This window comes from Amblyomma maculatum, chromosome 3 (genome assembly GCF_055883805.1).
Source record: "Amblyomma maculatum isolate TAMU_Amacu chromosome 3, ASM5588380v1, whole genome shotgun sequence".
Classification (NCBI taxonomy): Eukaryota; Metazoa; Arthropoda; class Arachnida; order Ixodida; family Ixodidae; genus Amblyomma; species Amblyomma maculatum.
Window position 1 is genome coordinate 134,422,626 of NC_139346.1, and position 8,275 is coordinate 134,430,900.

The 8,275-nt window shown below is 47.5% G+C and overlaps 1 pseudogene; it reads left to right on the forward strand.

Moving 5' to 3' along the window:
- Positions 1–222: 222 nt before the first annotated feature.
- Positions 223–7,615, forward strand: LOC146196108 (uncharacterized; annotated as a pseudogene).
- Positions 7,616–8,275: the final 660 nt, after the last annotated feature.

Genomic DNA, 8,275 nt, shown 5'->3' on the forward strand with positions numbered 1-8,275 from the left:
AGACGTATGCCGTCTGCCGGAGTAGACGTATCGGACGCCTACTGCGCATGCGTGCAAAGTTATGTAGACGTATTCGGCCGAAACCGGGCAAAACACGTTTTAGCTGTACGTATCGCCCATACGTAAAACGTATCTTTAGACGTACATGCAGATTATGATGATGGCTATCCAATGATTATTAATTCGAGCTCGCTTTTAACCACTTTGCCGCCTGCAGCAAGCCCGAAGAATCCAATCCTCGTTGCGTCAAAACCGCTAAGGTTCTTTTTTGTGCTCATGTAGTGGTGTGCGGTTGTGTGCTAGTTTGATCTTGCGGTCGGTGCAACCTGTATAACCTGTCCACGTTACACCATGCCTTACAGCGTCCTTAACGACCGGCAACTTTTAAGCACGCTATCGTGGGAAGAAATTAAGGACATGCATAGATTTCAGCTGGAGCTCGACGTTCCGAAGCCTCGGAGGAACCTGCGCGAACGTGGCATCCTCGACATCGACGCCATCGACAGCACAGTGTTCTTCAGAAATTTTAGATTTCAAAAAGAGGATCTTGGAGAGCTGTAGTCACGCCTTCTCATTCCAAGTGAGGTAACTAGTGCGCAGCGGGTCAAGGTCTCCGGCTCCGAGGCACTTTGCATGACCTTGCGCCGACTTGCGTATCCTAGTCAGCTGTGCGATTTAGAAAGTATGTTTATTCGGCACAGGTCGGTCATTTCGAGCGTCGTGTCAAGACCTTGGCACATCTGGAGTTTTACTTCGGTCACCTACTGTACGATCTGTCACCTACTGTACGATCTGTCAATCCACAAGTGGCTTGATCGGCAAGCCCTTCAGCGCTTCTCCGAGGTTAGTAACGCATGTGGCTGTGGTAGCTTGACGGTTACGAGCCAAATTATTGATATCAGTAGTGCTTTAACTGTCTCAGCTATATATGCCAGCCGAAAAATCTAAAACAAGGCTGACTGGCTGTGGCGTATCAGTAGAACACTTTGAATGCGCGTTAGCGCTAATCCTAAAGTTCAGAGCTTATCAAAACAGTCTGACATTTGTGTGACCGCCTGTAGAGCTTTCATTAAAAAAAAATAATGAAGTCGGGGCGGATTCAAAGCGATAAATTCTTTGTGAGAAACGAGTGCGCGTTTCTTCGATGTGTGCTCAAACGCTTCCGCGCCTTCTACTTGATTTGACTAAGTTAAAATTTTGTAATCAAAAGGCATCAGAGCTCATGCTTCTAGGGAGGACAGGAGGCTAGTTGTGTCAGCCGTTTCTAGCAGGTGAGCTGTTTTGACGACGGTACAGCATAATTTATATAAACGATTACAGTTTGACCCGTGGCCAGTCACCGACCGTCTGCTGTAATCATTCAATTCCAATTTTTTTTTCCGTCAGTCTACCTAGGTGCTCTTGTGCGAAGGCACATTTACCTCTCCAGCTGTTGCAAAGCTCTGAAAGTGTCAGCATCGAATTTAGTGAAACTGGCTAACGTTCCTAATGCAACCAGCGCCATGCTACTTTTTGATCTTACCTACTAGCGCAGCAATAGGCTCTTCCACAATCACATGTAAAAGCCATTTTTTTTTTTCCAAAATGAGGCAAGTTCATAAAAACACAAACTGAGAAACATGCAGAATGTTGTTATCAGCACATATTATTTCTTAATTTGCTTCATATAATACAAATGCACAACACAATACATGCGGCGTTTTTTTTTTTCCACGATTTTCGCGCGTCGAAAACTGCCACGCCGACGCGATGCCCAACGACGAAGCGGCGCAAGCGCCGCCGCGGATCCCTCGATGCGAAAGCAAATGCAGCAGCGAGCGGAAATAACCGCAGAGTGAGGTACGTGAGAGAAGCGACACTGTCCATTGTGGTAAAATCCCGAAAGTGCTCATTCTAATGCTGCTGTGCTAAATGTAGAAAGCGTACATAGGTGCGCAAGGATTTGGCTCGCTCGAATGAACGAAGATACTTCGGAATGCCCGCTCGGATACCAGCAGCACGGTTTTCTTTTTTATTTTTAAAAATTTCACTCCAGGGAGCAAACACACAACGATCCGAGAGTAGGTCGTATACTCACAAAAAAGCGACATTCCGTGCTTGATTAACCGCTAGGACAAGCCCTACATTATTCTGTCCCGAGCTTCAAAATACTGCCTATAGTAACGGCCAGACGCTTGAAGAACCACGGAGGGTCGCCAGCCTAGTCCTAAATGGATGACTGGGGCAGGCAAGCCGATGAAGTAGAGCGTCAGGCAACCTCGTTATCGGTGGTATCAGTCGGTAGAAGCAAAAGGGAGACGGACAGGTAGTGTAGTGGGGAGATAACAAAGCAGACCATCGGTCTCCGTTGTCAAGTTACTGCTTGGGGAAAATGCGAAGCACCACCCCTGGGGTATGATCTCCTGGGGTTGCTATAGCTATACCCGAGTCGATGTCATCCTCACCTCCCCGTGGTGCCCGCCGGGGCCTGCAAACATCGTAGGCTGCCGAGAAGGATGACAAGCAGAGCTAACCAAGCACTGAGCCTATGGGTCTCGACCAGTGGGCGCTTTGGTTAGATCCAGGAGCGCCGATCAACGGCATGGCTCCTAGGTTACTCTGTGCTCCATTGGGTGGACAGGGCTAGTTCGACCTATGCCTGGTGGCGACTCTTGCTGTGTGCCTGGAGTCTCGCTGGGTGCTTTGACTAGATCCACGGGGGAGTGAGTCGGCACTCTCCCGATTGGTAACCCTGGACACCCCTGATAGTGGCTGGAAACCGCTTGACCGACCAGGGATAACACTGACTACGAGGCTGGGGGGCGGAATCACACGCACACCCACGAGGGTGCCCCTGCCACCCACAGGGTGACGGGGGAGACACTGTCAAGGTTCCGAAGCTCGGTAGAGAGCACCCCACCTAAGTGAAATCATGCTAGAACAACAGCGCCCGCCAGAACAGCGGTGGATTAGTGGGCCGATTGAGCTTAGAGGTGCCACTCACGCGTCTACCACTGATTTCACAGAGGGCCAACTGGCAACCGTTTGGGAGGTGTTTTTTTGACCAGCGAGGAGAGAGAAGGCATGGTTTTTCACCTTTATTTATCGGGCCAGGGCAACGGTTACGCAAGGAACCCACAAAGGGTGTAACCGGGAGGTGCATTGCGAAGGAGTGGGCGCAGGTGTGTTTTATGCCCGGGCAATGATACCTCCACACATGGCGCCCTCTTATCGGGTACAAGGGGCAATGGCAGAACAACGCCCTCCCCGAAGTCCTGTGGGCCAAATGTGCGGTGAAATCGGGTTGACGGGGTTGCCAGCCCCTCGACCTTAAAGCACTTGGCCAGGACAATGAAAAGAATCAGAAAGAAAGCGGCCGCCGAGTGGCGGTCGCACCAAGTCTGGAGAGGGCGGACGCGCAAACCCCCAGTGGGAGCAGTGGGGGGTGACAAAAGAGTGGGGGAAAAGTGACAAAAGGAAGGGCAGGGCCTCAAAGGAGTGGGGCTCGGCCTAACCAACGCAAAGTCCAGATCGATGACAACCAGGAGACTAGCGCGGTCCCTTCCGGCCTTCCAGCAGCGAGAGAGGGTGGCATTTTGCCTGAACAGGTAGATGCACCTCATCGCAGTCAGCCTGGGAGGGTACGGGAGATAGACCAAAGAGCAGGCCGATGACTCTTAAGCCTGTCTCAGAGACAGCTCACTCCTCCGAAGCTGTGTTCTACATCGACGGGGTTGAAGTTGGAGAGATGAACCCCAGTGACTCAGAGTATTCAGCGAGCAGCTGCGGGGCCCAAAGCAGCGGCAACCATATCTGTCCAGAATGCGGGAGGGCCTTTTCAAAGAAAAGCGGCCAAAGAAATGGCGGCCATGTTGACAGCGGCCGCTCAAACCGGAAATACCAGCTTTCCGCGCTCCTACTGGCTCGCGTCGACAGTAGTTTCCGGTTCGAGAGGACGCCGCGCCACCCGCGGGTCAAATATCTGGCAGGGCCAGATCGGTGGCAGCGCGCGTTTTTTCTGACGCGGGGCGTCGAGTGCGGGCCGTCGGGCGTAAAATGCCGGTTTGACGCGGCAAAAACGCTCCATGTATTCCGGCCTTTAATGATCCTACTGTGATTACAGCTGATGAAGCGTTGAAATACTCATTTCCTACAATCAGCAGCACTGATTTGCTCCAAAGTGAGCAGATAAATGCTTAGTGGGCTTCTGCTTCAAGCAAAGACGTGAGGCAGTTTTCTATTGATAGAAATGAGCTGCAATGTATTTAATGAAAAGCTATTTTAATTTAGTGCACCATTGTATTGCCGGGGAATGGTAGATGCACATAGGACGCACAGCAACAGGACAGCGGCAAGTATTGTCGTTTCTTGCCAATTTCAGATATTTGCTTATGTTACTGAATGCAGAAAGCCGCAGCCATCACGTTTAACTAAATGCAGTCTTTATAAGTTATTTTCCTGTCTTAATGCACAAGCTGCTTCGTCTGCTGCAGGTGTTTTGTCTTCTTGCTTCAGATCTTCCTCTGATCTCTTCGTATCCTAAGCAGTGGATAAGGAAGTAGCTCTGGAAATGAAATAATTGAGTTTACACCCAATGTAGTCCATCCTATCATGCTAAACCTGAGAAAGAAAGCTGTCAAGATTAGAATAGATTTTGCTCATTTCCATCTGCACATCAGCAGAATCTGGCAAATTTTTTATTTCACACAGGATTTCTGCGCAATTCCTGGCTTTTATTGACACCTTACACTCTCAAACTGTTTGCGAAAGTAGGATGCATATAGGATCTTTCAATTAAAAAAAAGTTAGGCTAGCGTAGGTATACGAATTTGGCTTATTATGAAAAACAAAAAAAAACCTGTCGTTGATAGTATTGAAAAAATTTCGAGAGACTATGGAATCTACACTGCAGAAATGGTAAAGCCTAACCGGTGCTGGTGTACACGGTGCATCACATTTGCTCTCATCATTATCAACTGATTGCACTGTCATTATCTTTGTTAATGTCATCATTGTCATTATCATTAATTGCAGTGTCATTGTCATCGCTACTGTCATGTTTACATTTGACAAGGAGGATTATGTGTGTTTCGCGATCCCCGACGTGGCACAGTTGCTTAAGGCGCTCGGCTGGGGTTTCGAGGGATGGAGGCTTGTTCCCATTGGAGACAGGATTTTTATTTTTTCTGATGGCATAATCATGACGTCATTTCATTGACAGCTGTAGTATGGCCGAACAAATGAATGCCAACATTATGAGCCATTAAAGGATTTCGCCTTAACAATGATGGGCGTGTACGAGTGAACTCCCCTGGGAGCAGTGCAATAAGCATTATGCTACGGCAGAGTAAAGAAGGTGCACGCTAAAAGGTTATTTTCTCGTGACTACTGTGTAGGGACTCTATAAGCGATCATTGCTTGCAGCCTGTTCAATTTTTCCTCCTCAGGCTGTGCATGCAAAGGGGGCCCCTTTGCCCAACTGCTGGGGCTTCATCGATGGAACAGCAAGGCAAATTTGCCGACCTTCTGTAGGTCCGAAGGAGAATTTGTCAGGGCACAAGAGGCACCACGTGCAGAAGTATCAGGCACTTGTGTGTGCCAATGGCATAATCTGCCAGCTGCATGGACCATTTAAAGGCAGGCGTCCCGATGCAGGTAAGCCTGTTCAGTCATGTCTTCATTGCAGTAACTAGCCATAATGTTTTTCATATTCAGGGATGTGCATTTCACTGATTAAAGCCTGATATCTCTGCAACAAAAATTCCACAAATACTTTTATATTTTTTAGTTGGTTTTGGGAAAAAGGATACTCAACGACCGGCCTCATGAAAAACGGCATTTCATGTGTAAAGAAACACGGCACTTATGCGATGCAAGATTGTGTTAGCATGTGGTATTTGATAAATTTGTAGGGAAAAATACCTAAAGACTCGCAAAGAAAACAAAGGCACCTGTGTGGATTCTAATTGGATATATTTTAAATTCTTGCTATCTTCTAGGGATCCTCAAGGAGACTGTGCTCTATGAGAACCTTCAAAAGGTCACCATGGGGGAGAAATACGTGATCTACGGTGACCCAGCGTACCCGCTGCGGCCCCTACTCTACAAGCCATTTGGAGGTGCCATACTGCAGCCTCATCACGTTGCCTTCAACAAGGCAATGAGCACTGTTAGGCAAGCTGTAGAGTGGTGGTTCGGCAGTGTAGCACGGGACTTCGCTTTTATTCATTACTTCAAAAATCAAAAGTTGAGATGGCAACAGATAGGGCGGATGTACAAAGTTGCCACTTTGTTAACAAACTGCCGCACATGTTTGTGCGCTAGGAAACGAGTGGACAGGAGGCTCGCAAACTCACAACTGGATTTAACTAAGCAAAGATGACACATATGGAGTGGACAAAACCATGTGCTCAACGCTATAGTTTTGCTTTCTGTATATATGTCATCTTTCAGTTAGTAAAATACAGTTGTGAGCCTGCGTGCATCCTGTCCACCTCTGTTTCTTTTTCTGGAACAGTTACTTCATTTCCAAGATGAGCATCACTGCATGCAGCAATGCTGCCTAAAGATTTATGCTGTTTATCTGTTGATGCTCATTCCCGCCGAGATGCAGCTTTATGAATTTAATTTTTACGCACGGTGGAAGCAAGATTTATCTCTAATGATTGCAGCAGTGCAGGACTACTTCCACATTGTTGGCGTGTGTCCGTCGACACCGCCCAGGCTGAAAGGAAGGTGGGGCCAGAACAGAAAAAACGAAAAAAGGCTGAGAGAAACAAAAAGGAAAAAAAGGAGGGGAAAAATTAAACAAAAATGATTGAAAACTCATTTCGGTGAGAAAGGAGCGCGCTGTCTAAGCAGCGGCCACACACCCCAATAGCCTCAAGAAGTGAGCCAAGTACAAGAAATAAAAAAAGGCCAACACAAATTCGACAAAACGTCGCTGTTATCACGTGACCATACCCACGCGACGGCCAAATAACGGGTTCCCTAAAGTCCCGACGTAGTTCGTTTCCAGAAGACTCGCACCCTAACAGGAACCACTGCAGCGTCCATCATGGCCGATTGTGTAGCGGAACCGCAGTTCGATGCCGAGCTCTTAATTGAACTTGTGAGGCCGCATCGATTTCTCTACGACAATCGGCAGCCACACTTTAATGACACGCAGATGAAAGAAAACCGATAGGCCCTGATTGGAAAAGAGCTGGGCATAACAGGTGAGATATATTGCTGTACTTTCATTTTGCACGAACTGATAATGAAATGATTTCAGGAGAAGCCGTCGCCCAGAAGTTTATGAACACCAAGCATCGGTGGCGGCGGCTCAAGAATATCCGAGATGCCGCGACTAAAGCAGGCGCTGGGGCGTCCGACGTGCTAAGGATCACCTGGCAGCATTTTAATATAATTGACAGCCTGATGGCGAAGGAGAGGCTTGGAACGTAAGTGAAACGTCAGATGCGGAAGGCGCCACGACAACACTGCATTCTCTTTTGTTGCGCATGACTGGCAACGCATCCCGATTTTTATGGTGCTGTAGCTTCCTATACTAGCTTAACGTACCTTCACTCGAAGGTAGTCTCACTTTAATAGACAGCTTTGACACATATCACTGTTACCTTTGTTTCAGGGTTGACTCGAATTTGATGCTGCCGGAATTGCGGTACGACGGAACAGAAACGTAATTATATGCATGCTGCTCAAATAAAACTCATGGCTTTGCAATTACACTTGAAATTTTTGTTTATGAATCCCGAATGAATCCTGCTTACTATAAACTTGCATGCGGTTTAAAAGTGTAAGTGCATTAAACTGACCAAGTTTAATAGCTGTCTTCAACTTATTTTTAAAGGGCTTCCGATATGGACAGTGAAGATGACCATGAAAGGTATATATGTGCAAATAGTTTTACTTGGAGTTCCTGCGCACTAAGCGGATTCGGTACTTTTTCAGCGTAGTTCCTATGCGCACTGATGGCGTCGGAAACCCTACAGAGGAGGTTACGCCCCGGGTCCCCCAGAAAGGGAGATATCAAAAGTCGGGAGGTGCAAGAAACCGAGCAAGTAGGTCACAATTCACTTATAGTCATTTGATAATTGTTATCAAATCAATCAATCATTTATGTAAATAAATATAAAAATTGCAAGAACTGTTCGGCCAATAGCCGAAGCTAGGTTAGGCCCGTACACACACACACACACACACACACACACACACACACACACACACACACACACACACACACACACACACACACACACACACACACACACACACACACACACACACACACACA